Source organism: Macrobrachium rosenbergii, chromosome 10 (genome assembly GCF_040412425.1).
Source record: "Macrobrachium rosenbergii isolate ZJJX-2024 chromosome 10, ASM4041242v1, whole genome shotgun sequence".
Lineage (NCBI taxonomy): Eukaryota > Metazoa > Arthropoda > Malacostraca > Decapoda > Palaemonidae > Macrobrachium > Macrobrachium rosenbergii.
In genome coordinates, this window is record NC_089750.1 from 16466142 (window position 1) to 16492915 (window position 26774).

The following is a 26774-nucleotide window of genomic DNA, read 5'->3' on the forward strand; positions in this document are numbered from 1 at the left end:
ATATATATATATATATATATATATATATATATATATATATATATATATATATATATACATACAAATATGTATGTATATGTATATATATATATATATATATATATATATATATATATATATATATATATATATATATATATATATATATAGGAGTTGTGACACCAGAGTGCAATTACAATGGTCACTGACAAATCTATAAATTACTTGCTATATCTTGAACGAGCCTACTAATTAGCTAACTTCGACAATATAAACGCCTTCACACACAGACATTCCCAGTTGCCCAAGACGCGCTCACCTTTAACCTTTGCGAAAGGGAACGACAGCCAAACCGTGCTGAACCCAAGAGCGAGAAAGGGCTGAATTGCATTTAGGACCTTTCTTTTCTCTGGTTACATGGCCCGGAAGTGGGGAGAGTGATGAACGGTAAAGTACACCGTAAAAAAGAGAAGAAAGCAAAAAAAAGAAACCACTGTTCGGAAGAACTTGCTTCGAAGAGGATAACGGCTGCATGGAGAGGGCCTCCTCAGTTCAATTTCGTGTTTTGAATTTTCATCTCTTTAAATACAGCTCCCTCTCCCTTCACATTAAAACACTGAAATGTATACAGGTAAATATCTGTAATTAAGTGGTAGCCATATCAAGCTATTTGTAGATTGCATAATTTATTAATCATCAAGGAAAGGAAAAAAATATAAGCGCAAATACTTATTTTAGAAATTCGTACCCTTAAAAAAAGATATGTTAAATAAGCACTCAGTAAAGTTTAAGGGGTCTAATTATTATTATTATTATTATTATTATTATTATTATTATTATTATTATTATTATTATTATTATTATTATTATTATTATTATTACACAGGGAAATATTCTTTTGGTATACCACAGCAAAGCCAATATCTTAAAAAATACGCTCCACACATTGGAATACTATTTCCTGGAACAGAGAAATCAGTACGAAGTAAATGCCAAATTAATATGTATCAACAAAGCTAGCTTCAAGTTGTATTAGCTGTATTTAACGTTTTAGCATAAATATCAATAATACCACCAGAGCAGCTCTCCAGTTCAAAAAGCTTTAATGCTTGCATCTGTTGCGGGGTTGCTGAGTGCCGAACGCGACGAAAATCTCACTAAGAATTACATATTCACTGTTAAAATCATATCGCAATTTCCACAGTAACTCTATAACGAATTAATAAGTAAAAAAAATTATATCAAATAATGGATGTAACGTTCCTATAATTTATATTCGATGAAATTTCTGATGATCGGAAAAAATTTAAATTATGATTATAAGTACAGCAATTCCTATCAAGTTGCATGTATTGTAACTGACAGCGCTAAATTCGATACCAGAATTCTGATTATTTTGGACAAGAAAAAAAAAGTAACTCTGATTATGTTAAAAAGAAACAAAAATTAAGAGGTTTTTTCCGCAGTAATATTTTTTATTTAGCCAATAGCATTTTACACTAAAAGTGATGGTAGTTTGATCATCTAACCATGAAATAAAATTTTAAAAAATTAAATATTTGGATGCGAACATCAAAGAGGACTGGGAATTCAAATATAAAAGAGAAAGCGAGTTAAAAAAAAAAAGAAAAAGAAATCATCGAACCCATGATTCCACATGTCAACCTTGTCAGTTGTATCGGTGACAGACAGAGGTCCATGGCGCCTGACTTTGCATTCTGCACCTTTTGAAAAATTGAAATAAAAAAATTTTCAAAAAGTAGAAAACGGCTGCATGTTGATTTAACATAAAACAATAATATTCAGTTTTTTTCAGGTCAGTAAAAATCAAATAACTCTATGAATTCTTTTTGATTCAAGAGGAATTTGTTTCAAGGAATACACCAAAAACAATTTTTTTGACTGTGTCGATATCAGTAAAGAAAGTGAATTCCTTCTATAGATTCGGCATCAAAGTTTTTGACTGTCGATATCAGTAAAGAAAATTAATTCCTTCCATAGATTGGGCAGCAAGTAAAGCAATAACCACCATGAAGATTCCACAAACAAGGGAAACTATCTTTATGTCCAACAAATACTCATAACGCACACCCATTATAACCCAAGAGTGAAAACTTCGGGCGTTATAGCCTTTTGAGGATGATCCCGTCGAGAGTTAATTATATCACTGATAGTGTCTCCGAAACTTTTCAGGAATTTCGGCATCATTACGCAATGGCCCGTTTTGTTCCTAGTCTGTGATATCATAAAAAGTAATAATGCCGATATACTGCATGAAAATTTAAGGTGCCCAGCCATAAAAGATTATAGTAACATTTTGAGATAAATCGTTTCCGGAAGTCCATGGATGGCCGTAAGTATATATATATATATATATATATATATATATATATATATATATATATATATATATATATATATATATATATATATATATATATATATATATATATATATATATATATATATATATTTATATTTACTGGCCATCCATGGACTTTCGGAAACGTCTATATACATATACAGTGTATGTATATATATATATATATATATATATATATATATATATATATATATATATATATATATATATATATACACAAATGTGCATGTATACGTATATATGTATTATATTATATATACATGTATTATGTATATATATATATATATATATATATATATATATATATATATATATATATATATATATATATATATTATAGAAACATTCCTTACACTCTCCGCATCATTTGTCTCTTCATTTATAAATTTGATTTAGTTACTTATGAAATTTCCTTGTGCACAGAAGAGAATTAGGTTTTCATAACATACTATTTGTTTTCTCTCTCACCTTTTCCACTTAATGCAGAGTAACAAGAATTTTTAAATATTTGTCAGTCCATTTTTCCGTTTCCCCTAAAAGAATTAATTGAAGTGCAGCAACTTTCCACTGGAAGAAAATTTCATTGTATAAGAGTTTCACTGCAGTACTTTCACATTTTATTTACTATTCCAGCTAAACGGCAAATATAAGGTGTAGTTAAATCTTGACTATTATAAAGTAACCAGTGTCTGCGTACGTTATGTTTCCCATATTCATACTCTCTTTTAAAGACCTTAATGTTTTACATTCATTCCTCGTGTTTGATAAGAAAAATTTTTTCATCTAACTGACCCAATATCTTTTTTCCGATGTAATTTTAGAATTCTAACAGATAGAAGTCATAAAAAAGATTTTCCATAACTTAATAACTGATTAACTGTTAGCTGGAATCTTGCTTGATGAGGGGGAGACGACCTTCATTTGAACTTTTCCATTGAAAATTGGGATCTTTTCTAGATAGTGACCCCCTAAGGTTTTAAACCGGTATGTATTCACCTTTGCGACGTGTTTAGGACAAGCCGTTGGGGATTACCGTAAAAACATAAACAAAAGACTGTAAATATCATAAAGATAATGACACCCAAGAAATATTAGTCCTAGCTAACGACCCCGAAAAGCTTTGGGGGTCACTATCTAGGAAAGATCCTAATATTGATTACATTATTTGGATACAGAATATTCATGTCGAGTCTACGGGGTTGGTAATAAGGACAAATCGTTAAAATATTTTTATATTTCACTAAAAGCTTTTCTTTTAGACGGGATCACCCAATGAAATGTTTTTATTCAATATCATCCAATTATATCTTTCAGTATTCTTTCATGTATTGTGCTTGACAATATCACACACACACACACACACACACACATATATATATATACACATATACATATATATATATATATATATATATATATATATATATATATATATATATATATATATATGTATGTATATATATATATATATACAACGAGACACACAAAAGTAATGACAGCTTTTCTTAATGCAGCGCCTTTTCTGTCGGAATAGAATTGTCTTGATATCCTAAATTTAGTCTTCTGAACTATATATGTATATATATATATATATATATATATATATATATATATATATATATATGTGTGTGTGTGTGTGTGTGTGTGTGTGTGTGTGTGTGTGTGTATGTGTGTCTATATATATCGTGCATTCTCATTATTGCTATAAGTGATATATTGTCAAAAGTCACTACTCCTCTCACTTAGTAAAAGACAAGTATCTTTACAGAATTCGCATTTCCCCTGCATGTGTGATGCTATTTCTCGATAAAACGGATAATATTTGAGTAATAAAAAAGAAGACAGTAATATTCAACAAGTAACGTTTGTTGAAAAAAAAAGGAAAACAGTAAATAAAAGATGCTAAAAAGGAAACAATTGTCATAAAAAAGATACGAGAATTTTCTTACACACACCTGTAAAAAACCGAAGGTACCGGTTAACAGCAGAACCACACGACGACTGGTAACGCCTCTTGTGAGGACATATGTTGATCCACCGCCAAAATAAAATAGAATTCCTAAAGTAACTGTATTTTAATATGAATAATTCTGGACACAACGCGGCTGTTGGTGGGAAGTTTGTCCAAACAATGACGGTAGTTTGTCGAACAATCTCTCCCTTTCCTTAAAGTTTGGCAATTAGAATGGCTCACGTTTACAACAATAAAATCATTAGGAAAAAGAATTCTGAAAAAAAGGATAAGAAGTCGGAACAGAAATGATAATTCTGTCGACATGAATGAACTTTTACCTAAAACGAATAACAACGCTCTAAGTAAATGAAAAGTAAAAATAAATAAATGGCATTGCTTTAAGTTAAAATAATTCCACGGAATTAGTTAAAGATAAAATTCTGGCGTCAAAACGATGCGATGCTTTATATGCAATTCTTAGCTGTTTGGTAGCTTTAAATCAGAAGTAAAGGAAGAAAATAATCACGTGTCCTTTTTCCTTTTATTCCTTCAAATCATAACATATCTTGCCTCCAAAAAATATGACGTTTCATACCGTGGACTGCTATTTATTGCTTAAGAAAATACAAATTATGGTAGAAATTCTATATTAAACAACAGAAAGAAAGAAGACGGGAACACTCCATTGATAAACAAAGTGATAAGCTAATGGGCAATTTGAATTTGCAGCCAAGCTCAGAAATTCATTCCAGTCGTTTTCCAGAACGATTCGAGTCGGAACTAATAAAAATTTTACTAACAAGTGGAACTTACGCGACGCCATGAAAAACTTTCCGGGTAATGAAGTTATTCAAACTTCGTTTGTTTCATGAAACTCCGGTTTTACAAGATTCTAACATTTTTGCCTTTGAGAGAGAGAGAGAAAGAGAGAGAGAGAGCGAGCGCTTTTTAACGTACCTCTGCTATGGGGAAATATGCTATGAATACCAAAGAAAACACATAAGTTTTACCATGACATCAAGTCTTTACTTGTTTCTCATCACTATTTTCTTTTAATTTGAGGTGGCAAGATATCAACAGTAGTGAGAATATACGTAAAATAGATGGTTTCCCTAAGGCAGAAACACTTGTAAAACGTTCAAGAAAAGGGCATGAGTCTAGCAGCCTCATCCCTGGCGATTTGCTTTGAACATGATGACTCAGTCTTCCTTGCTTGAAAGGGGAAAAGATAGGATTTAGAAGACTGATGTGAATCTCTACATCCGAACTTCGTCGGTCGCAAAAATGAAATCATTCGATAATTCTTAAATCACTGCCAGTGGTAAAAGGATGATGGAGAGAAAGAAAATAATCATTTCAATACATATATGTTAAAATAATATAAATTCTACGCACATATTTAGAACCATTTGATTAATCATTTATGGAGCAAAAATACTAAGAAAAAACCCTAAAGTGTTCCTTCGACGGCTGCATCATAAACAGACATTCTTCCTCGCCCAAAATAGGTGTTACTTAGGTAGAAAGAAAACTGATATAAAATACTCGAAAAACACTCGAAAATTTATGATTGAGCCATTAACTTCCTCTCAATTAGAAGGATTTTTTTTTGTGAAGAACCCCAATTTTACTTAAAAGATGGGAAAAGAGGAAGACGGCGAAATGATAACAATATGCAATAATGTTGTGTAAATACACCGAAAATGCATTTCACCACGAGGATGAAAGCGGTTTTTAATCTTTCTCCTTCGCTCTGTGCATTTAGCAATCCGAGAGGGATGCTAATGGCTCCTTCACGAGTTATTTAAACTTCAGGAAATAAGAGCTAAGATCCATCTGCAACTCACTTCACGAAATCTAATATATATAATATATATATATATATATATATATATATATATATATATATATATATATATATATATATATATATATATATATATATATGTATGTGTGTGTGTGTATGTTTATATATATATATATATATATATATATATATATATATATATATATATATATATATATATATATAATATATATATATATATATATATATATATATATATATATATATATATATATATATATATATATATATATATATATATATATATATATATATATACATATATAAACATACATATACGTACATACATATGATATATATATATATATTTATATATATATATATATATATATATATATATATATATATATATATATATATATATATATATATATATATATATATATATATATATATATATATATATATGTATGTATGTATGTATAACTGAATCACGAAAATATGGAACATGATGGATATATAAATAAAGACAAAATCCACGAATGAAAGAGAAACAATGGAGTGCTGCAAGGACTTTCGACTTATAGTCCTTTACTTAGCATACTGAAGAAATATACAAAATGGGTTCACAAAGAAAACTCAAATAAATGAAAGATATGGATTACAAAGGAAAAAATATGTACCTGGGATCCAGCACTCCATCTTCATTTTGAGCTTTCTTTTCTTATTTTTATATTTCTTCAGATTTTATAAGTTGCACCCATTGTTTCTCATTTATATTTGTTTTGTATATATATATATATATATATATATATATATATATATATATATATATATATATATATATATATATATACAGAGATAGATAGATATTGGTTGTTTCTATGTATTTGAATGAGTATACTCAACCAAATGAGCAATAATCTTGAAGATTAGCATGAAATGAATGCAGTAGGCACATTTCTTACCCTTTTAATAATCATATAATTTAAATGTCGTTTATGAAAAAACAATCATTAACGTCATTAATATTTGCAGAAAAGAACAGAGAGAGAGAGAGAGAGAGAGAGAGAGAGAGAGAGAGAGAGAGAGAGAGAGAGAGAGAGAGAGAGAGAGAGAGAGAGAACTATTTAAACCATCTAAATTTTTTTATATTTGTCTTCCAGAAATATTTTATATTTGTAAATATATATATATATATATATATACATATATATATATATATATATATATATATATATATATATATATATATATATATATACATATACATATATATATATATATATATATATATAAGTGATCAAGTACCTGGTTATTACAAACTATTAAATCCAAAAATTTACCTCACTTCAGCCAGATACCTGAAACCTCATAACAATAATATTACAACTGAACACTCTAAAGGTAACAGTGATCCCTTAAAACTTGCTTATCACTTGAAAAAATCAATCTAAGTTTATCAAGTTATGAGTGAGGTAACAACTGTTAGTAATAAATATACTAGAGGGGAAAGGGCATCACTCCATCAAACAACTATGATTGTTTCCCTGTTCCTAATTCACTTCAAAAACATGAAGGAGAACATAACATGTTTATAACTTACCTTGTGCATACATAAATAACCATATTCACTGGTGGTGAAAATGAAACACTGTGTTTTTAAAACTTTAAATATAAAAATTTATTTCTTAGTTCAAAAGTTATAAGTAGAGTCCACAATCTCAAAGAAATTTACTATTACTTGAAAACAATGTAAGATTTAATTAATTCTTAAACAAGATTAATTCACAAAACTTTTTATTTATCAATAATTTATGTTAACTTAGCAAAATTCAAACTGTTAAAATTTACTTAAGAAATGAAATTTGAAAAAGAAATCTTAAAGATGAAATCAACACAAGTATTCAATGTTAAAGTATCAACACATATAAAGTGCTAACTAAATCAATGTTAAATCACCAACACAAAATCTTGGGTAACACTGTGAAATTATAAACACAAGAACACATAAAAGAAATGTAAAGACAAGAATATGTAAAAATGCACAAAAAGTTTATCCACAATAATTTCACTAAGGCAAAATCTGTTTAAAGATGATATATACCTTTTAAAAGATTACATCCACCTTTTTAAAAGATCCCATTCACCTTTCTAAAAGATCACATTCACCTTTTTACATGGTAAAAAAATAAGTAAATATCACTTTACCTTATACAAGTCTCTGCACACCATTACACAACTCCTTTTTCATCAGTAAAATCACTTGTACCTCATGCCTGCTACTATATATTCTCTCTTATATCAGATTCTACCAAGGGAGTATTAGATATTATTAACAGTTCACAAAACTTATATGTTTGGGAGAGTGACCAAAATTTTACACTCTTCTATATGAAGAGGGGATGAGAGAGAGAGAGAGAGAGAGAGAAACCACCCTATTTCTACCAGATCTCTATTTGAACTGAACTTTATTTTACAATATCTCCCATGAGGTTAAACCTGGGTTGCCAATTAGGTATTTGTAGAAAGTGGTTACCCCAGAAGGAACAGGCATAAACTGAGTTTCTTCCCTGGGAAAAGAAAGGAAAAAAACAGATACTTCCCCAGAAGAGGGAAAAAGACAGGGAAATTATTCCCTGGCTCAGAGAATTACATAGGCTTGCCCTTTATCTGAATGATTGGCAACTTCCTGCCTTAACACTTGTGTAAACACACAGGCCTCTGAACTGCCCATGGTTATCAAACCTGTCAACCCATCTCCCTTTTAATTGATAACATAAGTGGCTTTTAGGATCTCTCTCATACCCATTTCCTGTCCACCTGAATAAACACACAACCAGCCAACCCTTTGTAAGACTTGACAAATAGCTTCTCCCATTAACAGTACTTTCAGCTTTTACAGTCAACATACGACAAACACAAAAGAAAACATATATAAGCATTGTACAAAAACACAGATAGTACTAAACCAGCTCGTTATATTTCACAACATATAAGAAATATAGAAAATGACATACCAAAAATATATAAAACACATATTACTTTTATAGAATACACACATATAAGACAAATCATTATATATATATATATATATATATATATATATATATATATATATATATATATATATATATATATATATATATATATATATATATAGTATGGGAAATATTTGGTACAGTATAGTGGTAGAAGACCTGTTCCACACTGAAATTCTTCAATTTTGTAAAGGGACACACGTACTTAGTACAAACACAAAAGGTTTCATATGTCCCATTAGATAAGGGTGAGCAATATCTCACAGTATTACTGAGAAATGTTTGTGAAGTTTTTCCTTCAGAGCTAATGTAGCTCAATCACACTTTTTGAATCGGGGATAAGAATTTCTAATATTTATCGTAATGAGGGATCTTCGTATCTCCGAAATATTCTTTTTACTCTTTCACGCTTCGGTTATTTCCTTTTTGCTTCAGCCAGCCCGTTATGTTTTTATCTTTATTGTTTGGTGTTATGTAAAGTAATTTTTTCAGCTTTATACGTATAATATTTCAGTAATTCTTTTCATGCATGTCAACGATATTTTGTAGTTTGATTGATGAAACTCTATTACCCTGTCTTAAGTTTAACAAACAAACACACTTTACACTCATATATATATATATATATATATATATATATATATATATATATATATATATATATATATATATATATATACATATATATATATATATATATATATATATATATATATATATATATATATATATAAACTGAATCACGAAAATGTGGAACGCATTTAATGATGAATATATAAAGACAAAATCACGTAGGAAAAAGAAACACTGGAGTGGTGCGAGGCCTTTTGACTGTCTTCCTTTACTTAGTCTGCTAAGTAAATGACAGCAGTCGAAAGGCCTTGCAGCACTTCAGTGTTTCTCTTCCCTTTGTGGAGTTTGTATTTATATATATATATATATATATATATATATATATATATATATATATATATATATATATATATATATATATATATATATATATATATGTGCATATACATACATATATATATGCATATACATACATATACACACACACACACCACACACACACACACACACACACACACACACACATATATATATATATATATATATATATATATATATATATATATATATATATATATATATATATATATATAATGTATAAAAATATGTATATACATTATATAGTTTTAATGATATCAGTTAAAATTTTTAATACTACTGTATACTCTTTTGGTAGATAAGAATAGAATTAATTGTCATATTTATGGAAAAACTATATGGTCTTATGGCCCAGGAAGCAAACCCAGATGTCCATATAGTGCCGGAACATACTTAGAATAAAAAAACTAATTATTTTTATTGGAATAGTAATCATTAATTATTCTAAATGCGGGGTTTTATATTGACTTGAAATTATATTAAACTTATTTATATACTTTATGTGTCCAAAAAAACTGATCTTTACCACAAAACGTAATTATCTTGAGCGTTTGACATTTGACAGTTAAGATTCTTGTTACCTCTTTACGTTTTTCTTTCATTCTACATGTTCATTATAGTATTAGAATGACAGTTTAATAATTATATGTTCCTTAATTCGTATTGCCTCTCTTTCTGTTCTCCCTATCCTATCTTTGTAGTCCTTATCCTTTACCACTTAACAACTTTTCTTTATCTCTTTTTCTTGTAATTTCTTTCGTATATTACTGGCCACTGAAAATCACCACTTCTGGCAAAGACAACACTTGAGCCAGTAAACGAGACATACGCGGTAAAACTCCTCCTTAAACGCGTACAAAAATAGTTTTTAAATTGAACAAAATAAAATGCAAAATTTCTACCCTCCATGAAAGGGTGAAACTAAGATAAGAAACTTTAAGCAATTTGAAATCTAAATATTTGCTTGGGTTGGCTTCGCTTAACCATTACGGCCTGATGTACACTGTCGTGTTAGACTTCATGAAAGTTCTCTACCACAATGGTGTCCTGATATACAAGGGTCATAGTCTTAGCAGAAGTGCACAAGAGCCTTTACAGTAAGTTCCATACCCTTGGGAGTTCGTTTAGGAAACAGTTAATAGTCTATGTGGCTACAATGTAAAAAAAAATTATAAAACTTTGATTCATGAAGAAAACATCCTCTAAATCGCATATTATTCATGATTTTGAAAAGCACGTCAGTATAGAAAAAATGAAAAGAAAGTAATCAGTTGTTTGTTGAAAATAGCAACCACAATCAAAGTGAATGTAAATGACATATAAATCAACAATTAATGCCATATTTTTTCCAGTTGACAATAGTATTTGATATCACATCAAAAGAAAATGACTAAAGATATCTGGCTGTTGCTCTGCTTATATCGGTTATTGGCTCGATTATGAAGTGGTTATAAAAAGCTGCCAAGTGCTGACGCCACCTCCAGTATTGATTATTGGTAGAGAAGATCTTTTTTTTTTTTCTTTACTATTTTTCACTTTGACAGAGGAAGTGTTGCCAGGCTTTGCGTATTTTCTATAAAGTAATCCTGGTGAACAGAAACATTTGTTTGAAATTAAACAGCAGTAAAGGGCAGTTTCCCCCCATTGTAATGTGGGTTATTGGAGTTTATATTATCTGTTTTAATTTTTCTTTACTATTTTTTTTTTTATTGGGTAAAAATAGGTTTAACGTAAATCGAATTGCTGTGTGGTCTGTACATAAAAATAAGAATTTTATAATGACAAAGTAGCATTTGAAAATATATAGACCATTGTTTGGAAATGTGAAATTTTTAGAAAAATTATTTTAATTCTGTCAGTATGGGGCAGCACTGTTAAAAAAGATAACACGTAGTTTTTCATTATAAGAGAAACAACGAAATTAAACTTAAAAGAAAATGTAAGTATAAGAAACGAATTTATCTTTTTCCAATAGTTTTAAATGAATACTGAGATCTGTAATCAAATAAACATAAATTTCCAAACAATCACAGTCGATTTCATCCGGGATGCAAAAACAATAATCATATCACGAGACGAAGAAATTCTCACTGCTAAATCCCATGTTAACTTGCACATAAAAAATAGATACTTACCTTAGGAAAAGACTAGCTACTCATCCTACGATCTTTGATGCAAGGCAGGTATACAAATACCCTCGTAAAGAACTGGAATAGCAACATTCCTTCTACGCATTGTCAGTTGGCCATTAGAACCACAATCAAAATATTTAATTTCCCTGGAAGGTGTCATACACTGGACGACTCTTCTAGAACAATAATCAGCCAAATATAAAGACCAGTAAAGGAAAATCTTCCTGGGTAAAATGCCGATTGCGTGTTTGTGTGTAATGAGTAATCTAATATATAAAGAAGGATTTAGTTTGAGCTTCAAATATCTTTTAGTATATTAGTTGTTGTTCCTCTTCACCGGAGGCCTTTGTACTTGAGAACAATGCAAAATTTTAAACATTTTAAAGACACTTGTACTTTAACTACTATCACTGTTTTATTACGAATTCAAGATTTATTTATTTATTTATTTATTTTTTTTTTTTTTTTGTATTTCGAATACCGAAGTTAAAAGATTACAACATCGTAAGATGGAATCCCATTCGTTTTTCTTCAGTCACGGAAAATACTGTCACCGCTGTTATGAAGCAAGTTCTAATAGCACTCTTCCGCGTGATAGTTCCAGTCTTGTGGGGGAGAGGGAAGGTGGAAATAATGTTAGATCACCAATGCCAATATTGATACCACCCGCGGCTTTTCAAATGTGTCTTATTTACTGTAAATTGTTTACGCCAGGATGCGTTAAATTTCAGAAAATAGCTTTAGTTTTTTAGATGACCATTTCATTCAATATGCCATCCACGATTTTTCGAATTTGTCCTTTTTTATTGTAAAATGTTTACGCCGGGATGCGTTAAATTTCAGACAATCGTTTTAGGTTTTTAGATGAGCATTTAATTCAATATACCACCCATGGTTTTTCAAATGTGTCTTTTTTTACTGTTAAATGTTTAAGCCGGGAACCGTTGAATTTCAGATAATCGTTTTAGGTTCTTAGATGATCATTTAATTCAATATACATCCGTGGTTTTTCAAATGTGTCTTTTTGTACTGTAAATTGTTTACGGTAGGATGCATTAAATTTCAGACGACCGTTGTAGGTTTTTAGATGATCATTTAATTACTTTCATTAGCTAATTTCTCCTCCCTGTGAGTTCCGAATCCTGAGGCATCTGACGACACCCCCACAGAAGTCTGGATCGTACCTCATCAGGAAAGTGTTGGCACTAGTAATTGTTGTATGTTCTGTTTGTCTGTCTGCTTCCCCCTCCACACAATAAATGTAAACGTTCAATAACTCGAATAATATACTTTCCAGTGAAGGGCAATAACCGTCTCAATGGCTACCTCTTGGGGAAGGACATTCTACCTTAAACGAAGCTTGACTAGGGTTCCTGGAGGCTTAGACTTTTTCTGGAGTTCGATGTTCCAACTTATTTTCTCACTGCTGGAGCAAATTCTAGATATAAAGGTTGAACTTGTTTTTCCCTCTGGTTTAGCCCTTTGTTGGCCGAATCGCTTGAGCTTCAGACTGTCACTCGATGGGCCGGAGTTCAATTCCCGCGGCCGGCTGATGAAGAGTTAGAGGAATGTATTTCTGGTGATAGAAATTCATTTCTCGGTATAATGTGGTTCGGATTCCACAATAAGCTGTAGGTCCCGTTGCTAAGTAACCAATTGGTTCTTAGCCACGTAAAATAAGTCTAATCCTTCGGGCCAGCCCTAGGAGAGCTGTTAATCAGCTCAGTGGTCTGGTAAAACTAAGGTATACTTACTTTTCCCTCTGGTTTTCAATGAGCTAATCGGATATCTTACATTCATTGGTCACTTATGGAAATGGGTAAGTGCGTTAAATTGATAATTTTTATTAAGTTGTAACATTCATTGCAGTTAGAATTTTTGTTTGAATTTTACTCATCTGGTATTGCAAATTTCTTAGTACGCCATTTATTCATTTTAGTCATCCTGTAATTCTAATTTAAGATGGAATATTTTATCGGAATTTTTTTTACATTTTCATTAATAAAAGCATCCTTCATTTTTGATTCAGTTAATTTTGTAATTTTCATGAACGCTGGAATATTTTTTCTCATAAGACAGTCGAAGAGATTAATCTTACTGCTTTAATTCTCAGTATCCTTCTTGCCATTGCGAAAAACATCCTTTTTACTTAGAGGAAATGCCTAAATTATTGGTTTTCCTTAATATCACACCCAATTTCGCTCTTTTACCAAGTCTTCCGGTGGACAGTAACTCAGACAGGAGATGACAGAAGTCGTATGTCATGAACGTGATGGGTTAGTGTCTAACGATGCACCTAGAAAGGTTTTCTTTTTCGGAATGGAAAGAAATGTAAAGGATTTTGCTTTCACGGCAGTTAATAACTCTCCTCCTTAAAGAGAGATCCTTCAGGTGTGGGGCTGGGAATGAATTATTATGCTGAAAGGTCATAAATTCACCCTACAAGCAGCGTCTTGGAATTCATCGAGAAATCCTCTGCTTCCTTCGTAGTTCCAGTCCATAAACTGAAATTACGTATGCATTAAAAATGAGGGCTGTTAAAATTATTTTCCAGTATATTATGTATGTGTGTGTGTGTGTGTGTGTGTGTGTGTGTGTGTGAGAGAGAGAGAGAGAGAGAGAGAGAGAGTAGGAAAAATTTTATATTTATTTTAGTTTGTGATTATGTGCGTAGTCTTGTGTACATGTGAAACAATAAATACGTGGATAGGTTATACTGCGTCTTTTTTTTTATCTTTGTATACAAATAATACATGTGATGTGTCAAGATTTCTAACATAAACAATTTAAACTACAAATTATGGACCAGAAAAAACATTGATGCGTTCATATAAAAAAATGTACTCATTCCATGTGTTCAAAACAGCTAAACATTATAAAACAATTTTGTCCTGCGTTAACTGTATAAACTCTCATTAAACCAAGTTAAATATTATAAAAGAATTTTGTACTGACTTAACTGTACAAACGCTTATTAGACCAGTAAGGACTTTTGGATAATAAACTATAATTAGAAAAGAGTAAAATTAAAAAGATGACTTTTTTGTCAAACGCATCGGCGATGAGTGAACGAAAGTTCTAAAAATATTTCATAACTGTTTTTCAGAAATTTGGCTACACGTGGTATTTTCTTACAGTTTTGAAATATATCACAGATTTCACTTTATGAAATATATTATGGCCTTATCGTATGAAATAATCGTGTTTTCGCATTGAAATAAGAGGAAAATGTGGAGCGTATTAGGTTACCAATTCGCCAATTTTGAACTAAATCCTATGCAATCATGTCGTGTCACTTAAGAGCATAGCTGTACTAGAAGGATTACCCACATCGTCCACTGTCCTTATAAATTACCTGAGAAGTGAAAATTCAATAAAAGAATGAGAAAGATGAAAATCACAAACATTCACATAAAACACACAACACACACACACACACACACACATATATATATATATATATATATATATATATATATATATATATATATATATATAATTTGTTTTGCTATTTAATTAACACTAAATAAACCCTTTGGATATAACTATATATATATATATATATATATATATATATATATATATATATATATATATATAAATATATATACATATATACATATATATATATATACTATATATATATATACATATATATATACATATATACATATATATTTATATAGATACATAATTTATTTGGCATTTTAAGTAACACCCAATAAACCTTATTAGATACAGCAACGTTTTCAACGGTAAGAGACTCGTATATATACAGCTAGAAATATGCAGCTATGGCATCTCCCCATTTGTATGCTGATGTGGTAAGCTACTTCTAGCATACGCTGCTCCATTTTCCCTGTCTTTTTCCACGTTTACGAAATAGTCCTTTCCATCATTTACGTATTCATGACTAGCCATCATGCAGCCATACAGGATGTGTATTGTGCTGTCCTTTCAAGCAGATAAGATTTTCATTTGCGTTTTATATATGTAGTAACATGCGTAACGAGATAAAACACGTTCTCGAGGGAATTAGCTGGAGACGAGAAACGAACCCTATTTGCTCTAAATTAGTTGTACTGAATTATGAGTGCAGATTTCCTTTGGAAGTAGCGTAATAATAGTTATATGTAATCACTTTTTAGGTATAAATTTGTGCCTCTTCTCTCATTATGATTTACAGTACTGTCTGATTTTTATGGGTAGAAAACAAAGATATATACGGACCAAATCTACAGTAGATTAAATCGTGAATGAAAAACAGGAGGCAATAATAATTTATTTATTGCTGACTCATGATTTTCATGGTTATCACCGGGGTCTTCCAATCTGTAATGAGCTTTGCCTAGGGTACCTGAATAACCATTCTGATAGACTGCGCCGAAAAAAAAAGAGAGGAAAATTGGAATTTCATGGAAGATGATTTGAGTAAAAATGGAATCCTGAAGTCTGAAATATTTTGGTAACCATAATATTGTGATGATCGTTTTAACTGACCTTCTCGATCGAGAGAGAAAAACTTTTGAATAAAGAAATAAAATTCCCTTGAATTGCATCCCAAACAAAACATGGGATAACCTTTCTGTTTGATCGGATGAGGGAAATGTAAACCATTTTGTGGAAAAAGCAAACATTAATCCTTATCCAGCCTCAGTTCTCAATATGATTGCAAATGTTGATTGGCCGGTATCTCATCCAAACCCAAATCATTTCCCAGTATAAGAATATTTTCCTTCTGTTTACTAACAACGTCGGTGTTTGTTTTGCATTGCCTTGAAAAATGTTTGTGATGGTAGCTATAATATGTATTTGAGTACACACACTTTTCGATTAGATTAAATTGACGTGACGCAACTCGCTCCTAGAGGAGTTATGGTGGAATAAATAAGCAAGAGAAAACATTGAGCTATCTTGAAAAGAAATTTTAGATTTGGCTTTTGAACGGTAAAGAAAAAAAAACTTTAAATTTGAGAAGACATACTCTGAAAAAGCAGCCTGAGGATCGGTAATAGAGGAAAAAAAACTTACATAACCGAGTAACCAAATCAAAGTTTAGCCACAATTAATAAATATTTGGAGTGGTGAATTGGCGGTATTATAAATTAGTCTGAGATGAAGGTGGGACCCCTGTTTTTTCAAGTCAAGTAATCACTGGCCTAAATATTTTCAACAGAAAATAAAATTCAGATACCCTCCAACGTCGTGATAGATGATGAATCGAAATAAGATCATGGCCATTAACTAAATACAATATTGTTGATGTGACTCTGTTAAGAATGGAAACATTTGCAAAGATATGTAGAATTCAAGATGACTAAGAATTATATAAATCTTGCATGAAGAGCAGAGTGTAGAACATCAAAATGAAATATCTAATTAATCAGAAACAGCTCTCGTAATTTCTCCACTAGAATAATTTAAGATATACGGTGGCCCCATTATACAAGGAGTGAAGGAAGTTGAAGAACTATTCTACGAAAGGATTGTAAAAAAATGGGTATAAGATCAAACGATAATTCAATGGAACATTTCAAACAAAGTAACAAGTATCTGTTAAATTAGTTTGAAGCACGACTGTTCATAATATTTTCTAATATAAATACACTTTGCTTTTCTGAATGCTTATCACGTTCCATGTAGCATTGTGAAATTCATAAAAGGTTCTAAGTTAAGATGTTAGAATGATATTTTGATATATCTAACTGACTTGTCTAGTTTTCTGACACGTCTCTTGAACAGTTAAAGAAACTGTTTGATCTTATTTAGTGTACTCTAGTTAAAATACATTTTGTTTACAAAATAGCAGATTATCATCATTACATTTTTATATCAAGCAGGAATATTTCCTAGCCGTCTTCATACTCACATATCATTAACTAGTATTAATCGTACCTAAAAGTAGAATTCCTCTGTAGTTATCAATATTTGCATTAACTATTACAGTGATACGTCTACTAACGGAAAATTAGATTACTGACACTAACATTGTCTTATTTTTTTTTTTTTTTTTGTATGAAAGACTTCTTTATTCATGAGAATGTTACAAAGAAATGCCTAAAGTGACTCAGTTTATTGGGTTACTTTATGTATGAGATATGGTTAGGTAAGGATCTCATTCCTTATTGTACCAAAATAAATCTCACAACCTATAGGATATTTACTACAACACTGAAATATTCCTGTTCTAAGGGACGATGCTTCATTTGGAAAAAATAAACTGAGAATGAATTATTTTTCTCTTTGGTTCCTGTCTTTTCATTTTAAGGAGTAGCCACACTTTGTACTGTGAAAGGGAAACTAAATTTTCAAATCCCTTACAGTGCCACATTACTGGGCCTTCAACAACACACACACACACACACACACACACACACACACACACACAAAATAAGTGCTTGTGTTTACGTCCAGCCAAAATTGCTCCTTGGAATTCTGTTCAAAATTTGGTTTAAATAAGCCGAGTTGGGCTCGGGTGACCGTGGGTTAGGGAATATCTGTCAACGAATTTTGATGGATATATATGATCAGCGCATTTCTCAAGGTATTATTATTCAGTATAACTAATAATATAAACATTTTCCACCAGAATCATAAAGAAAGATCAACAATCGTAGGCGAGTTTCGAAACATTAAATCCCATATGTTAAAGGCAAATTTCAACAATATTTTAAAGTACATAAACATATACCATTTAAAAAAGAGCAAGCCAAACAAAAGACGTCTCAGCAGCACTGACCACTTTAGCTTTATATTAAAATCCCCTATTTTACTCATCAACGTTCTTATTGCTCTCAGAAAGAGTGAACTAGGTTTTGTGTCATCACTTCTGGTGTTAGGTAATTATTTTGCGATCATACAGCTAATTAGTTACTGTTGGTTAAATATTATGGCAGGCAAATTTATCAACTAATATTCCTTTCTTTTGTTTATTACTGTCATCCTTCCATTTATAATTGCTGGGTATATTTACTCTCTTATTATATTTTGTCCATAGAATTTTTATTTATAATTTTTTTTATTTGTACATATAAACTGAACATGACTCTGAATGCAATTTGTATGGACAGTACAAAATAAAGTGGCCTAATGATAGTTTTGAAATACTAAAACATGGAAGACGTTAGAGCATTACTTTTCGGGAGATCTTAATGCTTCACGTAAGACGATTAGTGAGAAAAGTTCGATGGAATATTCATAAATGAAAATTGGTTCAGTAAGGACAGGTAGTTGGGTATAGAACCAACAAGGTCTTAGGGAACCCCAAGGGATACGTAATATTAATATTTTAATACTTAGGGTCTATAACGTCCTTACTCCAAAGGACAATGATGTTTCTCTTAAAAAAATAATTTATGGTCTCTCTCTCTCTCTCTCTCTCTCTCTCTCGTTCCTAATGACTCGATTTTAATAACCTTATAGAATAATATCAGTATCATTGAAGAAAATAAAAAAAATGAACTTACCATGGTTAAGATTCATCAGGATATTTCATGATGAAAACGAATACAAATAAGCAATATTTTCTTAGAAAATAGTGATAGATGATTCTTGTACATCTCGCGTATTGTAAATAACAATCCTACTGCAGCTTAGCAAAATCGAAGTCTTTACCGAGAAATCGATATTGTTGGGTAAGTACACACACAAAATCTCGAGTACGTCGCAAGTCCCATTGCAACATCTCTAGGAATGCTTGACTGACAGAGTTCGGGTCGTTTCGGCCCTAAGTAATTTAGGCCGTAAGCACGTTTACGTGCAAAATGGGCGCCGTGTTTAGTACCAGCCCCTTGGGGATGTACGTAAAACATAAAATAATAAGGGTAAATACCATAAACATAACGGTAAATATCATTAAACATAACGTCTTACAGTGTTTTGGATGTTACGGCCTAAGTGACTTACGGCCGAAACGACCAGGACCGGACTGGCACTGTCGGAATGCATTCCAAGTAAAGTATTCTATACTTAATATAGATGTGAAGTTTTTCATGGCATTTCATTTCCTTGTGAATTACGATAGCTATTTGAAGTGAAAATCATACTGTTAATATTGCATCAAAAAGTATAATGTAATTTTCACTTCAACTCTTTTGTCATTTCTCGCTTTTACTTGTTGATAAAAGCCGTGGAAAGTTATGTAACGAGAACACGCGCGAGCATTTGCAAGAGAGAGCAAGGGAGAATAACATGTGTCGGAGATTCCAAACATGCGTTTCGCAGTTCAGTTGTTACTGATAACTATTACTAGATAATATTTACATAGCTACTTCAAAAAACTTTTGAATGTCAAGTTTTTAGATGAAAAAGGCAGATAGACAGGCAGACAGGGAAACTTACATATTTGTTCACGAGGATAACTAAAAACAAAATAATCGTTCATAGTATTTTGAGTGTTATCAGATTCTTTGCAAGGAAATGAATATTAGAAAGCCTTAGTATTTTGTAAAAGCAATAGCTATGTATAACCTCGTTTTGCATATGTAAAGACAACAACAGATATAATTTAGATTTTTTGAAGACTAGCTTTTTGGTAATATGTTTCAGTTTCTTAGTAATTTACAGTTCAATGACAATCATCATAAGTTAAGACAACAATGATGTTCGTTTCGTAATCATTATCTGGGTATGTCTACATAACTGTCCCTCGTTTTATACACATTTTTGTTTATATTTCATCGGCAATTTTTTTGCTCATATCAGCTTATTTAACAACGAGCTATGTGTAGTTTATTTAAAATATCTTCATAAACTATCGTCATGCAAGTATGTGCGTTCGTATTTCTTATATCAAACCTCTGCAGACTAATACATAAAATCTAATAAAACCTTTCAGTCCCTCAATTAAAAATCTGAAAAATTCAAAGAAACCTACTTAATGTAACGAAATTTCAAGGTCAAAAAAGGTAACATCTGCCGTACCGGCTTCCACGCCGGCAACCGAAATGCAATAGCTAGAATGTAATGAAGATATATGGTTGGTGAGACTTCAATACCAACAACGTTGCCGGAGTATTTCCGCTCTCAGAATGCAATGTAGACCCCTTGCAAAGTGCCTTAAGAAATTTTGCCCTATACAAACGTTTTCTCCGACACTCTGCCAGCTCAAGACTGAAAATATGAACCCATTCACTGCCAAATTCTCGACAAATTCATTTCAGTGATAGGAAAGACTCTCTCTCTCTCTCTCTCTCTCTCTCTCTCTCTCTCTCTCTCTCTCTCTCTCTCTCTCTCTCTCTTTGTGTAAGTTCTCTCCGACGGTCTGTTAGCGTTAAGTTAAAAATTATGAGCCTCATTTACTTGCCGAATTCCCAACAAATTCCTTGCAGTGATAGGAGGGAATTTCTCTCTCTCTCTCTCTCTCTCTCTCTCTCTCTCTCTCTCTCTCTCTCTCTCTCTCTCTCTCTTTTATAAATGAAAAATATTCTATGCAATGACTGAGCTAAGACAGTATTATCTCAGATACTATGTGCGTTACATAAATAGATAAACACGAATTACATACCTTTGGAACTACGAGATTTGAGTGTTGATAACAAGGAGAGGATATTTTATTTTCTGCATGATACAAGAGTGTTAAGAAAAAATAAAAGTTATGTATGACATTCATGACTGTTTCTTTTCTTAAGCCGTTTTAGTGCTTTCCGTGATACAAAGAAGTTCAAATAGGCTTGCCTGCTTCAACCAGCTGCGTTACAGGAAATAATTTGGTTTCTTGGGTACCAATAATAGTTATTTAAACATTTATGTCTGCTGTAATTCCATAAACTGATGAATACTACCAACAATTGCCCAGTGTCTTGTAAGGTTTAAAATACACATTGTTTATAAACAATTTTTCATATAAGAAATGCGTCATTATTTTTTTTTTGTCTTATGTAGTTCAGACTTTGAGAGAGAGAGAGAGAGAGAGAGAGAGAGAGAGAGAGAGAGAGAGGAATAATCAGTAACGTATCTAATCTTTAAAGCAACAAACAAGTCTTCTGAGTTGCCTTTTACCCTTTCAATAAAAGCCTCCCATATTAAAGGGATCAATTATCTTACTATCAGTATGGATGAAAACCTGTTGAACCTTGTCTTGCCGACTATGTTCTTAGTTTGGTTGGCTTATTGCTTATCTCTTGGCTGAATTACGAAGGAGAGGCTGATTTTGGGGGAAGGAACATTCTAAAGGCAGAATTGATCACACTTAGGGGAAGTTCAGTTTTGTTAGTTTGTCTCATTATTGGTGTTTGTAAGCTAGATTACACAATATCTGACGTGAGTAATTTTACGTAAATTGACGAAAGGTGGGCCTAAGACCTTGGTGGAAACTTTAAAGTTTCTAGATACCTCTGTTTGAAAGTGTTTTAGTGTTTATATCTTTTTCATGATATTTGTACAGTGTTAGTTATCTTTAAGAATCTTTTCTTAATAAATTCATCTATTTGGATTTACATACCGCTTTGCTTTTTTTTTTATTTCTTATGATAACTTTTTCGTCTTTCATCTTAAATTTAGAAATAACCATGTAAAGTATTGATTTTATTATTTCCATTTTCAGAAATACTAAACGTTCCAGACTATATAATTTTTTGTTTGCTTCAATTTTTGCATTAAATTACTAAAGCATTTCGGAACACCATTCACGGTAAAAGATTTGAATTTTTAAAAAGTGAAGTGAAGGAATTTAAAACCTGAATTCATATTTGGCTGCAGAAAATTTAGAACAGAAAAAGAATTGGTCTGAAAATCATTTAACACACTTATTTTTAAGGCAAAATATAGCCTTGGGCTTCTTTGCGTTTCACTATAAAAGCTAAATAGGAATGAAAACGGAAACTGTAAATGTCAGAATCTAAATACGTAATAATTACGAAAGGTATTACCATCCACATAGTAATGATTTTCAGTGTTTCTCCATTATAATATAAGCATTTTATGTTATAACCTTTCAGTTTTTAATGATCATTCCCTGTATAACCACACTTCCGGTGATATAGTGAAAATCCGTATGTACTCTAGTGAAAGATGAACCTCTTTTATATATCAATTTATGCGCAAGACTTACTAAATGATATCTTGTTCAGTATTATTTGGTAATGCGAAGATTATCAAACCTCATGGATTAAGAGCACAAATATCGATTAAAGTATTTACCATTAGAATGATGATAAATCAGTAAGTTTTATGAATGTAAAAGCGATATATTAGCAGAGAATATTGTGTTTAGCAGAATTCATACACACACACACACTATATATATATTTATTTATATATATATTTATGTGTGTGCGTGCGCTTGTGTGTGTGTGTGTGTGTGTGTGTATTTTCTGCGGGTATAGTTTAAGGTTCATCACATTTTCAGGACAAATTAGGGATTCAGCGTACTAAAATATTATCATATTGGAAACCTACACTTTTGCATGAACACAAATACTTTAATCATTAATGATTCCTTAATCTTTTAGGAATATTTTCCCCACTCCATTTCCACGGATCCGCTTGCGAGTTCCTGTCGTAAATTTCTGACGCTCTATTATTGTGCGAAATTGGGCAGCTTCTAATGAGTTTTTAATGTAACATCAAAGAGATTTTAGTAGTTGTCAACATTTTTTCTTGATTTCACGAATATCCTTTATGCAAAATCGTAGCTTTGAATTTCCATGAGGTTTTTCTCGGGCTCATTGAAACATTAATACGACTCATTTTTATTTTCATCAGGGTATAAGAATTATTGACTGATACTCAAATTTCAGTCCACTAGGAAAAGACTTTTTAATCTTATAGGTAAATCATTTTGATTCAGCTTCGGCTATTCTTGGAAATAATGAGTAATTTCAAATACGCCATTTGGGATGACGTTGCTATATTTTTCACTATGCCTCGATTATTCCATTCACTTTTTTTTTTTAATAGAGTAATGGCGTAACTGTGCTGAAAGTATTTTTGTTATTGGTCAAAGAAGACTTAATTGCTGAGGTTATCATAGTTCAAATTTCCTATTGCTTGTGTTTTGTAGTTCTCTAACTTTTAACTTACTTGATCATAATCTACCTCGAATGGTTTTAATAAGAGTCCTATCAACATACCAAAACTAAGGGCTTGTCGAAATCCTAGTGGGAAATATTTACATTTTATAAATTTCTTCAGCTCAAAACGTCGTGGAATTGTGAAACTTTCTTTTTGATGCATGGAACATAATAGTCTAAGTATGTTGGTATGTAATCATTGTATTTTGAAAATAATCATTTTTTTAGAGAGAAGCTTTAAACGTTATTCATGACCTGATCCAGAATTCTGTAAAAAAAAAACTCAGTTATCTAAGACGACTAAAAAAATTAATGTAACCCAGTGATTTTTTATAATGTTTAAAAAATTTGTTTTAAATACCATTCATTAACTGGAAACTGGTAAACCCCCAGAAACGAAAAGGAAATGCTCTAAAAATATGGCAGACACAGACTACATATTTTCTGATTTTTTTTTTTTTTTAGATTTAATCGTTTAGTTTTATAGAAAAAAATCATTATACGATTCAAAGGCCGTTTTATTAAAAATATAGTTCTCTCCAAAAGCGTTCAGTCTGTCTTTTTGTCCGTCACTTTTAATTCTGAGTAGTTCCCCTTGAACACTATTAATTGCACAGTCAATGGGATACATTGAATTACAAGTGGAACAGCATTTTTCTGCCCGCCACCGATTTTTCAATTAGGGTTCTCATTTCCATCAATTACATCTTTGATGAGATGAATCCTATTTAGGACAAATTACCGATCAAAAAATTAATGTTAAAGCATACAATTACCACCAAAAAGCATATCTAAAAGTTTTAATTTAATCAGTGATATCATGCTATCTTAATATTTATTAAAGCCTTATTCAGAACAAAAAGTCTCCAAAAATATCTGAGCGGCATTTTTTCTATTAAGGCAAAATCATCACACATAAAAATCATCATATATATATATATATATATATATATATATATATATATATATATATATATATATATATATATATATATATATATATATATGTGTGTATATGTGTGTGTGTGTGTGTGTGTGTGTGTGTGCGCGCGCATACCATCTGGCATAATGTTCTGCTTAGGGTTTACTTAGCCTAATTAAACAAGTGAAGCAAAATTAAGCGAATAACATTTTCATTATTCCAAAATAACAAGGCTTTTGATAGTAGAACTTAATAGTGTAGCACAAACCTTAAAAATTTCACCCACTGACAGAATTTACCGTTACAACGAATGTGTATGAAGATCAATTAATGGCTCTGCATAACGCTATCTTATGAAATTACAATTGAGTGAATGATGTGCCGGAAAATTAACGTTTGTACGCATTTATACAATCTTCATTTTTGGTCAGAGAGGTATTTCATTGAGTAAATGTTCATAAAATTCGCACGCGGGGAATTATTTGAAATTTGTTAATGATATATGTCAGCTACATTTTTGTGCATTGACTTAACGAACTGCGGGTTATATGCTACTTCATTTTCCTTCCGTATTATTCTTAGGAACTGCCCGTGAATATGTCGCTACTTCCTTGTGGTATCCTTTACTTTACCATAATGAAGACTTTCTGAAAAGAAACAATGCAGTATTAATTTTTTCAGTTTCTGCGTTTTAACTAATAATATCAAAACATATTTTAAAATCAATGAGTAGAAATAGTAGAAATCTTGGGCAACTGAAGAGAATCCCTTCCTTATATGCTTGTAATAAAAGAAATACGTCTCATTATTACCATAATATAAATGAAAACTGCTAATATTCCGTAGCGCGGTATGCACTTGCTATTTGAACCTCACAGCTTTGACTTATTTATAGGAAAATGGTGAAATTCAGGGAATAGATATGTGAGAGAATATGCCTCAGGGTTGGCAAAAGATAAGGGATGTTGAATGTATCAAAGCTTTGGCCTGAGGACAAACAATAGCCAAAAATATGCTACTGAACAGCGCCAAGAAAACTAATTTCATGTCCCATGACTTGATAAAATAGAAACAAAAAGAAAATAATCCATCTTGGGTATATTTCTAAGTTGTCAATATTGAAACACTGATTTATAAACATTAAATAGATTAGTGCTGATTCGATGTTTTTGCAACTGTGATCATTTTAACTGCTTCCCTTTTATACTGGTTTATATTTCCCCCATTGGCTCTAAAACTATATTGAAATATCAATTAGTATGGGACACAGTAAACTTTATTACGAGTGATTTAATTCATAAACGAAATAGTAATTGGAAAGACTTTTACATTATAGTAAAACATTTATTCACAGATATTTTTATATTTATATCAATAATATTATGTTTTTGTCGAGTTAGGTCTTTTCGTTCCGCATGGGTACTTAATCGCTATCCCTGACTATAATCGGCCAAGTTCATTGCAATGACTGCAGCGAAAATGTAAAAATAATAATGGGAGTGTCCCTTTTTGCTATTATAGACATGGTGACGTAAAAGTGAACACAAAGGAAATTAATTCCTTTCAGGGTTGCATTCAGGTTATTTGTACGACT